Source organism: Mustela erminea, chromosome 6 (assembly GCF_009829155.1).
Source record: "Mustela erminea isolate mMusErm1 chromosome 6, mMusErm1.Pri, whole genome shotgun sequence".
Lineage (NCBI taxonomy): Eukaryota > Metazoa > Chordata > Mammalia > Carnivora > Mustelidae > Mustela > Mustela erminea.
In genome coordinates this window covers 132,251,776-132,273,947 of record NC_045619.1, presented here as the reverse complement: position 1 = coordinate 132,273,947, position 22,172 = coordinate 132,251,776, and the positions used below count along the sequence as shown (strand labels likewise).

At 46.9% G+C, this 22,172-nt stretch overlaps 1 long non-coding RNA gene across 1 annotated transcript; it reads left to right on the top strand.

Moving 5' to 3' along the window:
• Positions 1-533: 533 nt before the first annotated feature.
• Positions 534-3,241, top strand: LOC116594394. Its single transcript, XR_004287198.1, has 3 exons — positions 534-1,769; positions 1,860-1,910; positions 2,079-3,241. It is a non-coding gene; the product is annotated as an uncharacterized LOC116594394 (long non-coding RNA).
• Positions 3,242-22,172: the final 18,931 nt, after the last annotated feature.

Below are 22,172 nucleotides of genomic sequence, written 5' to 3'. Positions count from 1 at the left end.
TTAAATTAGAATTCTTCATTTGGAATTTGTGAATATGGGGATATTCTGGGAAACGTCCAGAAAAGAAAAAAAAAAAAAAAATCCTGCCAAGGGTTCAGCAAACAGTTGCATAACCCTCTTTTTATCTGGGGTGTTGACCCAGCCATTCATTCCATGTTTGCTGTGGTGAGTTCAGCAAAGCTGGTTCCCACGGCAACCGTAATCCCTGAACAGAGCCTGCTCCATTGGTGGTCAGTTACAACACGCTTTGTCCTGTCAGTGTCCTGCCACCGACTGCATGGAGACAGAAACAAGCACCTTCAGTCAACATGACCCAATGAGGGTGGTGGCCTCCAGCTTACTGCAGTGAGCCGCCTGGACGGCTCCGGAAGAACCCTGGCAGGGACACAGGCAAGCCACCTCCCAAAGGAGTTCCTTTCAAAGAGGGTCTCTTAGTTGGGGGGTTGAATGGCCTAAAACGATCCCAACCATCCCACCTCAGGGCCAAGGAATGACCTTTGGATTGACGGACCTTTTTGGATGATCAGAAACCGTTTATAGTGAGTTTCTTACCAAAATCTACAAGGCGGAGATCGGGGAGGAGGGGAGTGAGAGCAGGGAGAAGCCCCGCTGGACTCCAGCTGGGTGAGGGCAGGCACGTGCTGAGTGGGGACCATCAGCACGTGACCTGTCCCCGCAGGGCTAGCCAGTGCCCTTCATTAGGCGCAGCCCTCACTCAGCTGCATGCAACCAGGGCCGCTGGAGCAGGGCAGCGTGGGAGGCCGTGGGAGGCCGTGGGACCCCACGGAAGTGTCTTGAAAGTTCAGAACTCACCGGCCATCGCAGACTTAATTGTGTGGTTTCCGGGCTCCCTTTCCATTCATATTTACTGAGTGAGTCGCCCGGTGCCAGCACCCTTTTGACGGCTCACGAAATTCACACTGCGTCCCGGTTGATAGAGCGAGTCCCGCAAGGAACAACCAGCCCAGGCTTTGGCTTCCGAAACTTTCAAATCAGTGCCTGATCTCTTTAAAATTCCTCTTGCCAAATCTCTCTCTCCAGACAGAGAGGAAAATCATTAATTTTATAATGAGACATATTAACAGGAAGAGTGGATTTCAACGGGAACGTGGTTCTCTGTTCAGGACACTGCGTTCAGGTCTGTTTACCTAAACCGGACTGGACTGTGTACTCACTCACTTGTTCCATTGAGAATTGCTTATAGCGGTGGTTCTCACCTGGTTGTGCTTCAGAATCATCTGGAGAACTTGGATGTACAGGTACCAGGTCACATCACAGACACATTCTGGGATTGGGGGGAGGGGTGGTCCAGATACTGGTATTTTTTATTCTGCTTTTTTGCTGTTTCTGATACACAACTATATTTAAGAGCAAATACTTTGTGTGATAACCCTGAGTCGTTCTGTCTTTTCCACTTTGCCAGACAAATATGGTGATCTACATTTTTTCCTCCATTGACTTTATTACCCTGACATGGAATGGGAACCGTCTGTCCCGGAGGAGGAGGGGCCACAGGGCTCCTCATTCAACAGACGTTTGTTTGCCTCCTTGAGCATGAGGGTTTGTACTGAATTTTTTTTTTTTTTTTTTTTTTTTTTTTGGCAAACCCGGTAAATATGACACCTCAGGAAGAACATTGGGGCCCAATACGCATTTATCTATAATATAATTGACTTTAGCCAACAGAGGAGAGAGGGAAGGAGTTATACCTATTTCGGTTCTGGATTAAGGAAGAATACTAGTTTTTATCAAGTCTTTACATATGCCAGGTACGTGCCTGTATTTTTTGCATATTATACTCATTTAATTCTCATGGTAACTTGCCTTTGGTAAGTTCTAATGCTAGGCCCATTTTACAGATGCAGACGTGGAGGCATGAAGAAGTCCAGCACTTTAAGGCCATAGCCCTAGTAAGTGGCAGAGATGGGGTTAGAACCCCGGTGAACAGTTCTAGAATCCTTCCCCAAGTGCCTATCTCTACCAGACCCAGTGATCTCAGGTTTGCCATGAAAACTCAGCATTTTATGACTCTCCTAAGAACTTTCTTATTCAACAATATTGTCTTCCATTTAACCCAGGTGCATGGATTGTACACTATTGCTCTAGAAGAATGCACAAAAATCAGAATGGATTCATCCCCAGAAAAATAGAGATGAAAACACATTCTTCTTCCATATAATTAGAGTCTTAGAGGACAATCTCCGAGTGTATACGTAGGCAGAGAAATGAGTGAGGGGATGGCAATTGAGGATGGAAGAAGGTTAGGTCACCCTGACCCTAACTCTGTATTCTATATTGGACGCTGTGCCTCGCTAAGCCAAAGAAACTACCAGCCAGCCTTTACTGGCTGAGACCCAGGCCATCTACACAAGCTCCAGGCTAACTCTATAAAGCTATTCCAGGAGACCATTGGCAGCTCCAGCTCCATCCCCAACATGCACTGGGCACATCGGCTTCCATACCTATAAGTCACAACTCATTTCCACCATCAACAAGGGGCCACGCTCATTATTGTGCGATCACCCTGTGCTAACTCGTATATTGCTACTTATAATAAGCGTATCACTGGCTAAAGCTTAGACTATCACTTTGTTGTGGTGGAATTTTTCTTAAAAGATAAACAGGATGTAGAAAGTTCCAGCATGCATGTCAACAACCACAGAAACGGCCACGATCAACCACGTGGGTGCGCTGCCAGAGCAGTGCGCCCATCACCGTCCCTTCCGAGAAGCATTCGCATGTTGGCCACAGCCAGCCCTCCCTGCTGGTAAAAGTCAAACCCCCTGTTCACCAAAGAACCCGAAACAGTGAAGTCTGGTTACACTTTCTCTCTAATACAAACGTGCCAAAGGAAAAAAAAGAGCGGTGGCTTGCCACATTGGAGATGTTGCCAGCCTCCGAGCCTACAGAAATGGTCCCTGCAATGGTCTTGAAGACCAGCTCTGTGGGTCTCTGTGGCCTCGCACAGTCCCGCAGGTGAATGACCAATGGCCATCCCATCCACAGCATGGTGGCTTGCCGCCATCTCCCTTGGGGCACTCCCCACTTCAGCACACCATTCCTAGAGCCTCACTGGTGTTCATTAGAACCCAGGAGAAGCCGGGCTCCAGCTCCTCACTTCTCAGTGTGGGTGCCCAGGCCCAGCCCTACTCAGGCTTGTTCACTGGAGCCAGAGGCCCACCCTCACAAGCTGTGTAAATTTACATGTGATTTTAATAAAAAATAGGTGCATGCAATGCAACTCCTTGCCTGGGCTTGCTTTGTATAACACCCAGAACAGCATCCGGCTCATGTGGGCGCCTCATAAGCACCGTTCGGTAAGTCTTCCTCGTCAAGACTCCGAGCTTCAATTGCCATCGTCCACAAGGAAAGCCCTTCAGCCGTTCAGCTTCCTTCTTACCCAGAAATGCACAGCCCCCAAAGATGACATTCCAGAACTCCGTGTGTCCCCTGCCCCCCTCAGAGCTCCCTTGAGGAGTGTGATTACAGGCTCACGTTTGACTTCTTCGGAAAATAGTTTGAAAGCAAGGGAAATGTCAGCAGAGTCCAGAATCATTCTGGAACGCAGCCCCCTCCCCCATCCTGGGCCCATTGTCCTCCTGGGCAGGAGGAGGACACCCGTGGTACCCCGAGCCCACACCACTTCCCCACTCACTGCAAGGGGCTTGATCCAGTCCCATGTTGAGGAAGAACTCCTGGGGAGATGAAGGCCATTACACATCTTGCCCTCGACATGAAACGCCAGTGATTGTTTATTAAATTGCTCTTCAAAGAGAAAACACTGGCAGGCAAGTATCATTAAAATGGAAGCAAAGGGAAATGCTGTAACCTTCAACATGGCGCTTTTCTCCATTAACCTCAGACCAATGCGACCCGAGCAGCCAGGAGGAACTTCTGGCCGTGAGCCCTAACAATTACCTTCATCTCAGCCCTGGGGAAGGATAACACAAACCAACCAACTTAAGTACTTCCAAATACGGCCATCAGAGAAAAAGACCCCAAGAGCCCTTACCCGAATGCCACGGTCTCAACTGCAGTCGAGGACAAATTGTATTATACATGAGTCACATTAAAACATAAAAGACGTACCCTCCAGTAAAAACCTTGCACAACTTACCGAGTAAGCAGAATTAATCACAGGGAACAATTACCATTCCTGGTCTGAATATTTATGACATAACAGAAAGCTCATTTAAAATACGCAGTAGCTCGTAATTTTAAAAAGAGCCACAAGGAAAAGGAAAGGCACGCTAAGTTTGTGATGGCAAGGAAATAAAAGAAAAAGTACGCTTCTTTCTTAATCGTCCTCACCATTTGCTGCCCTCACCTGTCTCCTTCCTCCCCTCCTGCCTCCTTAAACCTCTCATCGCCATCTTTGCTCATGGTCTGCTGGGCAGCACTGGGAAGATGGGACCTGCTAAAGACCTTCTCCCGCCTACCCAGCCTCCGGCAGCTGTGGAGTGGTCATTTGCGTGTTGAAATGGAAATAACACCGGACTGTGAATCACGAATGCTCTAACACAAACCTATGGGATCCTAGACATGACCCCCAAGGGCTGATCTCTAAGGCTTTGGACTTGGGATACCTGGGTGGTGCAGTTGATTAAGCATCTGCCTTCAGCTCAGGTCATGATTCAGGGGTCTTGGGATCAAGTTCCACATCAGGCTTCTTGCTCAGCAGGAAGCCTGCTTCTCCCTCTACCTGCTGCTCCCCTTGTTGAGCTCTCTCTCTCTGACAAATAAATAAATTCTTTAAAATATATATATAGATAGATATAGATATAGATATGGCTTTGGGCTGGAAAAGTCTAGGTTTCCTTTTGCTTCTATCAAGACATGAATTCTGTAATTCAAGCCATTCATGGATGGATGGATTCATTCACTCATTCATTTGTTTGTTCTTTGAATACGCTTGTATAGGGTGGTGAGAGCATGCCTGGCACTGTCCTAGGTACCAGAGTTAAAGCAGTGGACAGGACAAATCACCCCTCCGCCCTCCTGCAGTTTACACTCTAATGGGGAAAAGACAGTAGACAATAGCCCAGGAAGCAGGTACAATAGATAACATAATTTGGGGTCATAAATTCTGTCAGAAGAATAGAAGGGTATATATATCCAAGAGGCAAGGCTATGGGATGTCAGGTCGCACAGCCAGGGGCCTAAAGGAGGCCACGGAGGGAGCCACAGCAAATTCGAGGCTATTATTCACTCAAAGGGAGTGCTGGAGAGCCTTCGAGCCAGTTATTGTCAGTGTTTCAGAAGGTTCAGTAGGAACTGCATCCTGGCTGTGTAAGGTAATGGAGATGATTCTCAGCTTTGGGCTACAAATAGAGCCATTGGATACATGATGACTTGTCCTATCACTCTTCCAACCCAGCAAACCAGTGATCCTGACAGACTCCAACCAATCAAAATTTGGAAAAAATGAATGATCACCGAAGAAGTTATTGGGTGTCTACGAGTGGTAAATATTTGAAATGAAATCTTGGGGGTCCCTAAGACCAGATCACTTCCATCTCCAGAATGGATCTTGAAAGTGTACCTCTCATCCAAAAGAGAAATAACGCCTTTGTTTGAAACATAACTCGTTCATTCTCAACCGTGCAGCAACCAGTTCGGCTCTCTCTCAACTCCCCGCTCCCCTGCGCCTCTCCCCTCCCCTTGGCACCAATGATTATTTTACTGCAACTCAACTATGATCCCACTAGAGACTGCAGAGATTGTGAAAGGACTAAAGAAATACACTCAGTGAGATTTTAGTATCAAAAGCCATTCTTTTGGGGCACCTGGGTGGCTCAGTTGTTAGGCATCTGCCTTTGGCTCAGGTCATGATCCCAGGGTCCTGGGACTGAGACCCACTCTGGGCTCCTTGCTCAGGAGGAATACTGCTTCTCCCTCTGCCATTTCCCCTGCTTGTGTTCACTCTCTCTCTCTCTCTCTCTCTGACAAATAAGTAAATAAAATCTTAAAAAAAAAAAAAAAAAAAGCTACACTTTTGAAGGGCCGTGATAGGAAAAAAAGCTGAAAAGATTAGCTTAAATAAAATTTAGGAGACATGCTGAATTTCAGTTACTCATGCTCCTCATGTTTCCCATCTTTTCAGGTATCCAGACACTGATAACATATCTTTCAACAAGAAACATTGTGTGGGGGTGCCTGGGTGGCTCAGTGGGTTAAGCCTCTGCCTTCAGCTCAGGTCCTGGTCTCAGGGTCCTGGGATCAAGCCCCGCATCCGGCTCTCTGCTCAGCAGGAAGCCTGCGTCCTCCTCTCTCTCTGCCTGCTTCTCTGGCTACTTGTGATCTCCCTCTCTCTGTCAAATAAATAAATACAATCTTTTTAAAAAAAAATAAAAATTTAAAAATTAAAACAAAAAGAAACACTGTGTGGAGCACCTGGGGGTTCAGTCAGGTAAGCAACTGATCCTTGGTTTCAGCTCAGGTCAAGATCTCAGGGTCATGGGATTCAGCCCCACATTGGGCTCCATGCTCAGGTGGCACCTACTCGAAATTATCTTTCCCTCTCCCCTTGCCCCTCCCACTCATTCTCTCTCTCTCTCTCTCAAGTAAATAAATAAAATCTTAAAAAGAAAATTGTGTATCTCTGCCAGATGATAGAGATACAAAATGGACACCATGCCATGTCTGCCCTCAACGTGGTTATAGTCTAGTAGCCCTAAGAATATATTAGATAAATAATACAGATGTAATATATACTTGAAATATAGGTTAGCTCTTACATCATACTCATCAGGATTTATGCTGCTGCAGCAAACGACTTTAAATTTGGGGTAGCTTAAAAGTACCAAAGCTTTTTTCTCATTCATGCCACATGTCCACTGAGAGTTAGCAGGAGGATTGGGTGGGGATCCTGTTCTTCATAAATATCCAGGTACCCAAGTGGATAAGACAGTCACCATCTTGAATATTACTGGTTGCCATGCCAGGGAGAAAAGAAAGCTCTGGAGAATCTCAAACAGGAGACGAAATCATTTTCTATAATTTTTAACTTTATCATTAAGGTATAACTTTATTATATTATATATTATATTATATTATATTATATTATATTATATTCACTTCAGATGTACAATGTATATATTGTGTACATATATTGTATATAATGTGTATATATATATAATATGTATATATTGTTTAAATATTTGTGTATATTGTGAAATCATAGGAGACTGAATCTCCCAAAATGATAGGAGACTAAAATCTGCTCCCTGTTGTTTTCTCTCTTATCTCCTCGGCCAGACTAGCCTCACAGCCCCGCCCACCCACAAGGGAGCAGGAAGTGGAATCCTACCATGTGCCCAGAAGGGGAAAGACCTGGAAATAGTTCATGAACAGCAATAATGATTATTATAACTATAGAAGAGCCAAAAGACCTGGTCTCTGGCCTCAAGAAGCTTGCCTGCTAAAACAAAATTTGTTTCATCAACGAAGAAACTCAAAGTTCTGCCTTCTTCTTAAAGGACAAGTTTAACAATGCCTTGGGGAAGTATAATTATTTAGTTATTTACATCATCATGTTGAAACCTCCTGTTTAATTGGAAAGTATGCCCTCAACTTGCCCTCCACTTCTTCATGGAGTGTTTCCAGATAATGGAGGAGGGGTTACAGAAGTAGAAATGTTCCTCTCCCCTAATAACACACAATCCAAGGAAACAAGAAAGCCAGATCTTCCGATTCATTTAAACCCCTGCCGACAAGCAGCTGTGTTAGAAATCAGTCTCCAATCTCTCTCCTTCATCTCATCCTAAGGAAGTGAGACCCTTTCCCCATGACCAAGTGGACAGTTTCCCAAGGGTCAGGAGCAGAGCTGGGAATACCAAAAGGATTCTGATTTTTCAGAAGTCCCAGAAGAGAACTGGCATTTATACCAAAGCAATTCAACAGCAATTTTGGCATTTGTAATTGGCTCATAGTGTCAGCAAACCAGCCAGAATGTTTTTCTAATACACTAAGACGGGTTTAACCAGAAGGTGTTGCCAAAAACAGTCCACCCCACAAGAGAAATCTCATACATATGAATCATGGCTGGGCTAGTGTTTGACAGGCTCTCTGTTTTGACTAGATATTATCAATTTGATTAGATAATTGTTTGGTTAACCAGACGATGGTCATTCAACATCCATGGTGAGAGGGAGCCTGTTTTTCCAAGCACTACTGACCAGCAGCTCTCCTGACTTCCCAGTCTAACCAGACTTAGAATAGCTGAATCTCTTATTTATGATTCAATAAGAAATGAAAGAAAACTTTGCTTTTGGGGAGGGGCGGGGTTAAAATATTTTGATTTCTAAGTGACATCGGGGTGAAGGATCTGCATGTAATTCCCAAACCACCATAATTATGATTAATAAATATAGTAGCAATTCTCATCACACCCAGCAAAAAGTATCTTTTTATGCCCTCTAGCCAATAACATGCGATCTGCATGCACAGGATTCTTCAAAGACCCACTGCCCCCTCCCACTCTTTCACACTTCAACACGTGAAGCTTCTCTCACCAATGACTTCCTAAGCACCAAGCCCAATATCTTTCTCTCCTGCTTGAAATTCTGCATCACTGCATATCAGCTGGTTATCCCATGGCAAAACCAATACGTTTCACAAGCGCTTACCCTGAATCCCAGATCTTATGAATAGTGGGATTTGGACTCTCCAACATCCAGGCGCCCTTCTCTGAAAATGGGGACAATGTTTTGGGTTTCTTGTGAGGATTAAATAGGATGATACATGGAAACTACCCGACAGTGTCTGGCAAGTGGCCAGCCCTCACTATTCGGTCACCGATGTTGTCCTTGGCAGTGGTAATGGTGGTGATCCTTGTTTCCTTTGATTGCCTCTTCTCTCTTCCTTTGGTTTCTGGGATACGATATTTTCCGGTCTTCAATTTAAATCTTTGCTTACATTCTTGCTCGATCACCAAAACTTCAAATCTCCTCTTGTGTTCCCCTGGGCATGAAACCGTTCCAACCCACATTGTTGTTCACGGGACCAATACAATTGCCTTTTGGGAAATATCCCTGTCAGAACTCTTTACCCATTCCCGTCCATTCCCCCTACTCACACAATTCAGGAGCAAAACACACTGAAAATTTCCAACCGTGGCCCTCTCCCGATCCAAACCTTTAAAGGGCTTCCTGAAATAAAAGCAAAGGTAACGACCTTCATGATCCCTCTCCTCAGAAGAATATCCTTTGTGATTCTCTTCAATTGTTATGGCCTTAATGTTATCCAAGAGTACCGAGTCATCCCGTCTGCATTTGGTCCAAATTACATTATAATTAGCAAAATTTTGTGAGTAGTTTGTGAACTTGGTTGCAGAACGATCTTAAATTTCACTTAAGAAGAAGTTATCCAATTTTTGGTTATATTGGTCGAGAAGCTTTCACCTACAAGGAAGAACAGTTCAACCGGCCTAACCCAGAAAGGGGTCATACCATGCCCTATCCCAAGAAGTCTTGAAAGTTGAGTGGCTTCAAGGCTAGTTAACTCAGTAGCTCAACAATGTCATCAGGAACCTGAATTCTTGGCATGTTGCGATCACACTGTCTTCAAGAGACCAGCTTGATTCCTGTTGGTTGCAACCAGACACAACCAGACATGCCACTACCCAGTAGACAATATCTAGTCACAATCATCCAGGAGCTAAGCGCTATTATCTCTATATTATAGATAAGGAAACTTATAGATAAGGAAGTTTATAGGTAAATTCAGAGAAGTCAAGTGACTTGCCCCAGGCCACACAGCTATTAGCAGTAGAAACACAATCCGAGCTCTGGTTTGTCTAACTCCAAAGTCGATACTCACAGATACCCAGTTCTACTCTTCCCAAGCACAGGAGCAAAGGACTATTCCCTGAAAGTTCAAGAGTAGAATTTACAAGGCAATTCTTTTACTCACACTCCTTAAGTTTACTGGCCACTGGTCAATTTCCTAAGAGGAAAGAATATTCAGTAATGGGGCACTTGGGTGGCTCAGTGGGTTAAAGCCTCTGCCCTCAGCTCAGATGATCCCAGGGTCCTGGGATCGAGCCCCTCATCTGGCTCTGCTCAGCAGGGAGCCTGCTTCCCTTCCTCTCCCTCTGCCTGCCTCTCTGCCTACTTGTGACCTCTATCTGTAAATAAATAAATAAAATCTTAAAAAAAAAAAGAATATTCAGAAATGTTGATTGTCAGAAACTTGCACTTCTGTTATTAACCACGATCAACCATAGTCTCAATTCCCAACAAACACTGGTAATGCACGAGTAAATTTTTTAATGCTTTATTTCTAATCAGTACACAAATTCAGTCAATGGTTTCCCATAATAATGATTGCAATTGGCTTTTATGTGTAAGTGATATGAATATAGGTGTATGCACGCTTACATATACATACATGTACGTGAGTATATTTATCTGTGTGTGTGTGCGTGTGCGTGTGTGTGTGTGTGTGTGTGTGTGTATTGATGAGCCAACTAACACCCAGAAAAGTTAAGAATCCTATTAAAACATACACAGCTAAGAAGCTAATGAGGGAAACTCGGAGACGTCACAACAAATTCCTGATACGGTGTCCCTACAGTCTTCTTTCCTTAAGGGCCTATAAACTAACAAATGACTTTCATTCAAAGTAAAGGGAATCGGTGCCTGGGTGGCTCAGGGGATTAATCTTGATCTTGATCTCAGCTCAAGTCTTGATCTCTGGCTGGTGAGTTCATGCAGGACAATAAGCCTACTTAAAACACGACAACGAAAGCAAAGCAAAGGGAGTGATCGCAGAATGTCTTTAAGGTCATTCTAAGTAACAAAATGGCACTGTCCTAGCAGACAGAGGAGCTCGCTGTAGGCAGCACATGTCACACGACCCTCCTTGCTCAAAGTGGTGTGGTGGGGGGGCTTGCCCATCCCCTCCTTTCTTCCTTTTCTGGGCTTCTATGGACCATGTTCATCCTCCAGAGTTCTATCTAAGCGGGCACCAAAAAAATGAGTTAAGTGAGCAAGCAAACCCCTCCCCGAGAACTGGAAAACAGAGGGAATTTGAGGTATTTATTTTAAAAATCTAGCTTCCCCGGAGAATCACAAAATGAGCGAAATGATGGACCCCTCCCCCCAACCCAGACACACACATCCTGCCACGCACATTTGCAAACTGCCGGCCTGATCACTTGATCAAGGGCTTGTAAAGCAAACAGTGGACTATAAATAACCCAGATCTAATCACAAGGGCAGGTGACAGAGTCCATCGGGCTCCTTCGAACACGCGTCTTGACGCGTGACTCCTCAGGAATGCTGAAACGCCCTGGTCTCCAACTTACTGAATCCCGCGGTTCTGTCTCTGCACCAAATTGGCTTTGAGAAGCCACACAGCCCTGTTTCTGGGATTACCCCCCTTTTTGCACCTGGAAACTCAAGGTAGCAGGTCCCGACCACATTAACCAATCACAGCCCGAGCCGTGATCTGGGCCCCTCAGGCACTGTCCGCTGAGCCGCCCTGATTCAAGCATCTCAGCTCTTGGGACAGGCTTCCTCTGCTAACTGGCGTTGGGTGACATTTCCCAAAATGCCAAGGCCTTCCAGTGACCTGTGAAATGAGCTCCTGAATACGGGGGTCTGCTGCTACTTCTCTCCTTAATTCTCTCTGGGTTAAGGACCGCGGTTCCCGGGGTTCCAGCTCGGGCGAGCAGCCCAGCCCCAGCGCATTGTTTCCTTTGGCTGAGCCCCACACACCAGTGCTGTGTTTGCTTTGCTCTACGTACAGTCTTGTCACAGATGCCGCGTGCATCACACCAGGACTTCACTGCCACGGCACCCAGACACCAGCCGGGGGAGCAGGAGAGGGACAGGAAGCAGCTGGGCTCCCCAGACCTCCACCTCTGCAGACATGTGCCCTGAAGGAGGGCAACCCCAGGAATCCTTAGAGGGCGGCGCCAGGATGTCCACAATACCTTGCTCAGAATCCACAGCCAGCAGGCATGTTTTAGTAGCAGGGGCCGGTCATCGGTCTTTGCCATAGTCTGCTTTTCCTCTTTCCTATCTAGCTTGAGGTGGCCGTCTGATTGGCATCAGGTTTCACTGGAGGGAACCTGGGCTGCCCAGAGACGGAGAGCTGAAGACATCACGGCTTTCTTTGGGTGTCCTGGGAAAGATCCTGCTTGGGGAGCCAGGGGAACATTCTCCTTTGTGGTTACCCTGTTCCCTTTGCCAGCTACCTCCCTCTCCCCAAGTTCCTCCGCTTTGACCTGGAGCACAGAACAAGCCTCAAATCCTACCCGAAAGGATTCATGCCTTAAAATATGGGAGAGGGCACCCGGGCGTGGGGGGCGGGGGGAGCTCAGTCAGTTGGGCCTTCGACTTTTGATTTCGGCTAAGATCATGATTTCAGGATCTTGGGATCAAATCCCACACCAGCTGAGCACTCAGCAAGGAGTCTGCTCGAGATTCCTTCTCTCCCTCCCCCTCGCCCCCCTCACATAAATAAATAAATCTTTAAAAAGGTATATGGGAGAAAGAAAGTACTGATGAGCAGGAGCCTCTGCTTCCTGGCTCATTAACACAGTGGGGTCATTCCTCTACATCTGAAACAGGATGCATGGCGAGAAGGGTTAGTAAATTTCAGCTCCCGTGTCACCTGCACTCAGTTGGTACTGACGTCCTGGAGTTCTATGAGGCTGAATTCAATCAGCAGGAAGGAGTGCGTCCTTCAGTAATTTCATCCATGGGTGAGAGACTGGGAGAAAGGGGAAGTCGTAACAAGGGTTCATGTAATTGCCATCTTCTGCAAAGGAGACAGAGCACTGACTTGGGGGTAAACTGTCAAGCATTAGAAGCCTAGTTTTACCACTTACTGGCTGTGTGATCTTGGGCAAGATACTTAACCTCTCTGAGTCTCAGGAAACCTTACGATGAAATAGGAAACATACTTGGAATTATTGTGAAGAAGATCAGTTTCACATCTATAAAGTGTCAAGACCCAACGCTGAGAGGCAGAGGCCAGTCCACAGGCCTGAAGCCAGATGGTTATGAGACCATCATGTCTCTGTCATGGCCATGATGCAGAGGGATGGCAAGGCAACTAGCAGAGCCCCGTCCTTATGGGGGGGGGGGGGGGGGGATCTGCAGTGAGATGGGCCAGATGCAGAGGGCCAGCAGAAGGGCTGGGGACAAAGGCAACCAGCACAGTTCCATGTAGCTGGTGAGGGGGGCTGAGCACAGGTGGTTCCCACCTAGCGTGGATGGGTGTGGTGGGATTTTCAAAAGGCTCCTGAAGAATGCCAAGAGCGCTTAGAAGGTCGATTGCTCAGACCTAAAAATCTGGCACCAGCAGCAGAGGAAGCAGGCTTTAAATATTTCCTTTCTCCCCCCTCCCTTCTCTGTCCCTTCACACAGCCAGTTCCTCCAGAGTCAGAGGCCAGCTAGGTTTCCGTGGCAGGGACAGACCACCGGCACCCAATGGAAGGAAATACAAGGAGCCAGGTGTTCCCTGTGCTGCCTTTGAACTATACCGAGATGACTGCAACGGTCCAGTCCCCTCCCTCTGAGTCTTCCAGGCAGTCTGCCTGCCGAGGGACTCTGTTCAGAGGGGCCGTCTTCCCTCGCACCGCTCCTCTGTCTGCTGGGACAGTGCCATTTTGTTACTTAGAATAACCTGGGGAGCTGAGACAAGTAGAGTAGCTGGGGGGTTGGGGCAGAGCCCAGAACGGGGCTTCAGGGTAAGACAGCCGCCCCACCGCCTTGGCCTCAGGGAACACCCAGAGCAGGGGTGTCTGGGTAACTCAGTCCGTTCAGCATCTGCCTTCAGCTCTAGCTGGGTTGAGCCCTGCATCAGGCTCCCTGCTAAGTGGGGAGCCTGCTTCTCCCTCTGCCTCTGCCCCTCCCCCCACTCAAGCTCTCGCTGTCTCTCTCCAATACATGAATAAAAATCTGAAAAAAGAAAGAGAAAGAGAGGAAGGAAGGAAAGGAGGAAGGTAAGGAGGGAGGGTGGGAGGGAGAGAGGGAGGGACCCCCCAGAGTACCGGAGATGCGAGAACAAAGCGTAGCACGGCAAGGATTTGCTGCCCCTGCTGGACGCCACTCCCTTGACTCAGAAACGAACTTCTCATTCATGATTGGGAGACTGAGAAAAAGACACAGCACCCTTGATGACAAATACCACCACTTCAAGCTTCTCTGAAATACTGTGAATCAGGAGACGTGCCCATGTGATAAGCAAAAAGGAGAAATCGTGGACTATTTTCAAACGAACGTAGTTGTATCACTTGCAAGAAGGTACTAAAACTTACATCACGTCCTTAACTATGTCTTACTTATTGGTACTTCTTGGGAAAGCAAATACTGTGTGAATCAGAGAGAAAGGGAGGGAGGAGAGGGGGCGGGAGGCAAGGAAGGACACCGAGGGTTACAGGAGCTCGAGGAGCTGGAACATCAATGCACAAAACTATTAGTAAAATCCACCCAATATACTCTAACAGAGTCAAGGGGCAAACGGTGTGTGACACACAGCACAAAGAAGGGCAGGAGTAGCCGGTGGTTGGAGGCAGGCTCTGCGGAGAGAAGAGACCTCTCCTGTCCTGAGGCTCCGGAGGGACATCCTAATCTGAGCATGCCTGGCCCCCAGAGGCTTGGCGGCCCCCAGGGGCTTGGCGGCCCCCAGGGGCTTGGCGGCCTTTGTGGGGCGTGGACCGGGTCTCCAGAACTGCACGCAAACGTAGTGACTTGGTGTATTTTTCTGGAGAGAAGGCTTCTATCTTTTCTCCCTTAATCCCAAACAGATTAATGAAGGAGGAAATAAATTCTAAAACTAAGGAGAAATGTGTGGGGCTGGGAGGAGGAGGACATCCTGGAAGGAGCAAGGGGCGCTGTTGGGAAGATGATGGTGAGCAGGGCGGGCTGGAGGTGGACCAGGGGGTGGGAACAGAATAAAAGTGCGCAGTGAGAGTGGATGATCCAATATCCTGTAGAGTTCGGACGTGCGTATTCCGAGTGCTGGGACGGCGTGGGATGGAATCCGCAGCTGGGGATGCTCGAGCTAGTCAGAGTGAGCCTCGGGTTTCTCCACCAGGGGACTGCGGCAGGAGACTGCAGGGCGGGGGCGGGGGGGAAAGGGACTCATTCCTCCCTGCCTGTCTCCTGCTCTTGGGAGCCTCACCCCGGCAACCCCACTTCACCCCTGCCCAGGCAGTTCCTTCCCGCAGCAGCCGCTGAACCCAGCTGACAGGTTTTTCCAACACGCGGAAGGATCTCCATCATAGCCCAGCCCCAGAGACACCAGCATCGGCTGGATGATGCCTCCTCCCCAGCAGGTCGGGTCTCAGCCCCTCGGATCCCTCCTCCGCACTCAGAGACACCGGCCCCGCCAGGCCCATGTTTAAGCTTCCGTGTGTTCATAATCTTAAATCCTTGCTTTTGGTGCCTTAATCCTAGAGGTGGTAGCTGATCCCTACAATCACTGCCTTGGGGCCCTGGCCTCTGAGGCACCTGAGAATCCTGGTAGGAAAGCATTCAAGTGCTCTGCATCATAGAGGGAGAAGGGGACACTTCCAGAACAATCCAGGAAAAGGGGCCGCCGCAGACAAGTAGCCTAGAGAAGACCTAAGAGCACAGAAAAGGGTTCTCAGAACTCTTCTGCCTGCCATTCCCTCCTCCCCCTTGCCTTCCAAGCCTCCAGCCAAGTCTCCTGCCTCCACACAGAGTGTGAAGAGAGCAAGGAGCGGGGCTAGTCCTGAAGAACTTTTGAGAGGCTTCAAGACCGACACGATGCCAAGTATTGTTAATTTTTATACTTCTAGGAAGGGCTCATCATCGTCATCCTAGCTGTGGAGGAAAAGCTAAGTGAGGCTTTGATCAGCAAAATGAGTTTTCGGTCTGCCAAGTCCTCAGAACAGCAACTACCCCAAGTTCCTAGAAGTCCTATCACTTCTCCACTAATGAAAAAAAAAAAAAAAATTGGTTTCTTATTCTAATTATCACATTCAGTCTGAGGCAGAGGAGAAGATGGCATTGCTAATGAGTCCCTCATCTCTGCTGGGTCAAATTGAAAGAGAATTTTTATTTCTTTTCGTCAGACATGAAAGATTGTTTTTGAAAAAAAAAAAAAAAACTTTAAAAAAAAAATCCCTCCTAAGGATATTACAGCTCACAAAATCTCCTCCAACTTCTTAGAGCATCTATTTTACTATACAAGGAGACCCTTTTATTAGCTTGATTTCTTCTTATGTTCCGTTTCAGCTTTAATGAGCGATGTCTTTGGGTTCGTTTATACTCTCTGTAGCTTATTATCATCTAGCTGTGTGTCAGGAAGTCCGGGATAGTGGCTTTTGATGAACCGTGCTTTCAGGCAAAACCACAGAGGAGGGGGAGATGGACTGCGGATGATTTGGGGCTTTGAAGGGGCGCAGCCTGCCTGGGGGTGGGGGAAGCTTATTAGTGAGTTAGCTCCTGCTCTCCATCCTAACACTTGTCTTTATGAAGTCATTACTGGCCCCCTGGTACACCACTCCTGGGCAAGGCAGGAGAAACGTATGGGGATCAAAGACCACAATAACAGCAACAACAACTTTAAGAGGCAGTTTGTTCAACCAAATTAAAGAGGAATCTCTTATTTATTTATTTTTTTTTTAACTTCTGCGCCCCTGGAAGTACATTTCCATTTCCACTGAGTCAGTAAAGAAATCTGATGCAAACAGACCATCTGAGGCTCCGTGAAGCCTATGACGTTCTTATCAGGCTCCTAGCTGTTATGTGTAACAAGCTGTCTATGTTGTTATTGTTACATGCCAGGCATTATTATCCACATTACACAAATGTGGAAACTGCGGTCGAAGGTGGGATAGAGGCAACTCCCCAAGGTTTCTTAGCTACCAAATTGTGGAGCCAGCATTTGACCCACATCTGTTCGAGTCTGTGGCTTAGGTCCTCACCCACAATGGCGTAAAGGAGATCTGGTTCTGGCTGGATAATCACATCACCAGTTACATCCTCTTGGATCTTACGTTTCACTTGGGAAGCAGAAAACCTGGGAAGACGGGCTCTGATTTGGGGTGTTGGAAATCACGGGAGAAACAGTTCACAGAGGGCATGCTGGGCCATGGAAAGGGCGCTGTCCAAGAGAAGGTTTGGCAGAAGCCTACGGATGTCACAGGCTCTGGGCTCTGCTCTGCCTCACCATGGAGTGCTGCCTTGTCTAGAGATGGCGCCATCTTGACAACAGATGGACAAAGTGGACTTTTTTTTTTTGAATGATAAAATCTAGCTGAAGAAAATGAGAGGTAAAGTCATTCATTTGACAAATCCATACTGAATATCAGCTATAGGCCAGGGAATGTGTGAGGGATACAGCCTTGGCCTTCTGGAGCTTCTCCTCAGTCACCTGGGCCCCTCACACACACGTGGTAGAAGGCGATGGAATTGGTATAGCCTTTGTGAGAGTGATTTCTCAATTTATCACTAAAATAATAAAGACAAATAATAATAGCAATAATAGTAATAATAAAAATAGTAAAGACACCTAAGCTCTTCTTGTTTGTCGTCCCTTTCCTTCCTTCCACAGCTCATCTGTGGGGGCCCCGAGAGAGAGGTGAGGAGGTTGCGCACACAGGGGCTGCTGGCGTGGTGCAGGGAGTCGGGTCCTGAGCGTGGTAAGAACATATACATGGCAGCACGGTGAGCAAGGTGTCCATACCTGATAAAATACCTCTCTGATAGGGCAAAATCACATCTAGATATTCACTTTAAGGAAATAAATAGCAGGGCTGTACCAAGTACGTACATGCCGAATTGGGAGCCACACACAATCATTATAAGAGCAAAAATTTGGAGACAACTCAAAGGACCGATGGGAAGACAAATGATTAGAGAACCCAAGCGGACTTACATGAGTTAAGTACACACGCGCTCGTTAAGATGACGACAACGACACGGAAGATCACCGGGAAAAGCGGTGTAAAGCTGACTGATCATCCATACAGGGGGAAAATTGTCAATTGCATCCCAATTTCACACTTTCTACAAAAATCACTTTCTGGTGGGCTACAGACTTAAATGTGAAAAATAGACTTTAACATTTCAGGAGAAAATAGAGGGAAAGCTCTCTGCGGCTTCAAAGTAGAAGGAGGGGGCTCTTAAGGCCAAAAATACCCAACTTTAAAGGCAAGGACTGCTAAGGGTCAGTACATTAACATTAAGAGCTTCTTTTCATCAGAGACCCCATCGAGGAAAAAAAACAAGCGACAGACTAGAAGAAAACGCTCACAAAATTATGCAACCAGGAAAGAGTTTGTCCAGAAAAGCTGAGGATAAAATAAACCACCCAAGAAGCAAATGGGGGAAAGACACGTGTAGGTATTCTACGAAGAAAAAAGCAAAGGAGAGTATTAATCAGGGACATGCAAATAAACCCATACCTCCGTCCCACTTTACAAACACAAGTTTAGGGGCATTTCTTTTAGCTCTGACCATAACAGGAGCTCTGACACACTCCTTGTGGGAGAGTGATTTGGCAAAACTGACCAGAAGAGCGATCTGGCTGAATGTTCGGAAGGTGACGATGCACAGACTTTAGAACCCAGTCGTCTGGCTGGAGGAACATCTGCACAGAAGGGTCAAGCGCCTGGTGCAGGTACACCAGGAGGCAGGTGTGGGAATGCTCGTAACTATATAGACTGGGTCGAACAGTGCTCCCCTCAAATTCAGGTCCTCCCCAGAGCTTCACAATGTGACTTATTTGGGGACACCTGAGTGGCTCAGTCAGTTAAGTGTCTGACTTCTGATTTCAGCTCAGGTCATGATCTCAGGGTCATGAGATCGAGCTCCACGTCGGACTCCGCAATGAGCGTGGAGCCTGCATGGGATTCTCTCTCTCCCTCTCCTTCTGCCCCTTCCCTCCCCGTGCTCATGCTCTCTTGCTCTCTCTCTCTCTCTAAAGAATAAGAATGTGACTTTACTTGGAAGTAAGGTAGTTGCAAACACCATTATTTAAGTTTGGGTGAAGTCACCCTGCAATTCCGTATGACTGGTGTCCTTATGAAAAAAGAGGAAACGCTACAGAGATCCACGCAGGGAGATTCCCATGGGACAGTGGGGGCAGAGACAAAGGGGAAGGAGTCTGCAAACTAAGGAACACTGGGGACCACTGATGTTACTACCAGAAGCTACAAGAAGGTTGTGGAATATGTCCTCCCTGGGAGCCTTCAGAGAGCGCATGGTCTTGCCAGACACCTTGATTTCGGACTTCCCTGTAGAACTGTGAAAGAGTAAATGTCTGTTATTCACAGCCCTCCAGTTTGCATAATTTGCTGTGGCTGCCGCATAGGAAACGGGTGCATCATACTGCTCACAGGGGCCAGAAAGTGGAAACAATGTAAACAAACCTAAACAGACTGTAGAAGATTCCTATAATGCAAAACTACATGGCCATGATGATGAATGAGTAAGAGCTCCACACCAGCATGGAAGATGCCTTTACCCTTTCTCACCACGTACTGGAGCTCCGAAGAGTCACCGAGACCCATGTCAAGTCCGACGTCCTCCGCAAGGACCGAATGACCACCACGCGTTGAGTCCTGCTTCGTGCCATGCACGGCCTTGCCTACCTTTTTGCGAATCTCTACAGACAGTCCCCAAAGGTTAGCCTTACTGCTGACAGGAGAAAAGCAGCTGGCTGAAGAGTGCTTCAGCTACTCCCTGCAGGTCCCCCAGATTCCCCTGTCCACGCCCTTTCTGCTCTGCAGCTCAGACCCATAAACACGGGCCGCCCAGAATGCAGCCGGCTGGACAGCTATGACCATTTGGGGGTCTGCGGTAACAAACTCCGCTGGTGATTACCTTCGGTTCACTTTGTTGTAACCTTTCTAGTTTGGCTTTCCAAATGCCTTAGGTCTAATGATTTCATATAAATATCTCCATCATCTCCAGAAAAACAGTGTGAGTACTTACTCACACTTTTTCTGATTCATATAGGGACAGGAACTCAGCAGATGTTTCCCATTCAAATGTTCATTGAACCCCTCCTATGCTAAACCCTGTACTCAGTGACTGAATTGAATAGAATCTACTGGAACCTCCCAGTGATTCAAGGAGCAAATGGCCAACAATATGCCATGAATGCTGCCTTATATACGTTTGTTCTCCCTTCCGGTGGAAATTCTGTGCATGTGTCTGATTCAAGCTCAAACAGAATGGAGAGATAAGCCACGTGAGCTACAGTGGATCCATTTCCCGTCCAGGGACAAGCGAAGTTTCCATGATTTCTCCTTGACATTTCTCTATTTTGTGTGTCCAGCAACAGAGTCGAATTAGCAGCTTCCAGGTTGCTGGGGTTTATAGGCTGTGACAGGTGCAGAACAAGTAAGCAAACAGATTAATATGTATTAAATTGCCACATCAGTCTTCATTATTTCCAAGTTTAGTAATTGCATGTACCTGCGAAAGTGGTGTTTATCCATGACCTTCACCATGGGCGCTGATTGAAACAATCACTCTGACAACCAGCGCACCCGTAAAAGCCAGTATCGAAACTGTTTGTTCCCTGTTTCCCATCCTCCTCTCAAGTGCCCGGTGTGATTGTCACTTATTTTAATGGCTCATCAACCTAGAGCAATCACATGACCCAAAAACAATTTGACAGTTAAGGTTCCAACACCGTTCCATTTTGTCTTGTACAAAAGTGATTTAGAAATCCTTGTTATCCTGGATTTCTGACAAGAACATGCAGCTAACACAATCATCAGAGACACTACTGAAAGAATATACTTCCTTGACTCTGAGTTCTAAGCCCTCCTGGGGGTAGCAGCCCCTAAAGGCAGAATGCCTAGAGCAGTGTAGAGGCAAAAATGTTAACGCAACCCCAAAACCTAAGGAAAGAGACCCCCTTGAATCCGTGTTGAGAGGACCAATGAGGTAGGGAAGTGCTAGCAGTATGCATAGTCCCCAACTGGGGCACTTCTGAGTGTGCTGGAACCAAAGGCATCACCCAGAAGCAGCCTAGAACATTCTAGGCATAAGGAAATGGTGAGGCTTTGAATAAGATTGACCTGGGTTTAAATTCTGGCTCTGCCAACATCTACAGATGTGGACCTTGACACTTTAAAAAAAAAAAAAAAAAAAAAAGATTTATTTACTCATTTGAGAGAGAGCAGGGGAAGGGACACAGAGAGAGAATCTGCAGCAGGCCCTCTGCTGAGCACAGAGCCTGTCACAGGCAGGATCTCATACCCCACGCCCAACCAACCCCACCCCACCCCGCCCCCATATTATGACCTGAACCGAAATCAAGAGTCCGATGCTCAACCAACTGAGCCAGCCAGACACCCCTGGACCTTGACACTTTTTTTTTTTTAAACACTGCTCAGACCATCTGTCCCTTACGGTGATAACAATGCCTGTCCCACTGGATCTTTATGAGGATGGAAAGATAAAATACATGGAAAGATGGGTCACAGGGTAGGGAGGCAATGCTAATTCTTCCTTTCTCATTTCCCTTATCCATCACTGAAGAGCGGGACAAGCCATGACTTTTGCTGTCTCGAAATCCACCTGCTACTAATTCAAACAAGTCTTCCTGACTACAGTCATCCTTTGTTATTAGCAGGGTCCCACATGCCTTTTAAGACCGCAAACATTTCTTTTGTAAACACAGCCCTCTTATCCCTCATAACTTAATGAAAATACCAGGGAAACTATTTTTAGGCACTTTCATGACATGAAACCATACGAACTCATTACCTTAAATGTCTCAACCCAAGAAGTGGAAACCGTTCAAAAGCCACGTGCATATAACATTAGGGCCAAAGTGTACAAAAACCATAGAGCCTTCGCAATGAACGTACTATGCCGAACTCTGAGGTTTCTCTCACTTAGGTCTTATTCTCCTCACTCACTGCCTTTGACCTGGGACTTGTGATCTAGGTGAACTGAGAACAAAACCTATTGGGTCGAGCCCTAGGAAATTGCTGAACTGGGGTTATTTTTGACCTATACAAATGGCACTCTCCTAAAAGTTGAACCTGAGAGAATGAGGCCAAGGATAAAGGGAATCAGAACAGACTCAGAACCTGGAGACTTTGGTTCCCACACACAAGGTCGCCACGTCACTTGCCATGTCCACCTCACGCAGGTCTGATAAACTTGACCTTCTTTTTTGGGTTGTCAATCCTGGCTACTAGGGCAGGTGCAACCGAACAGATG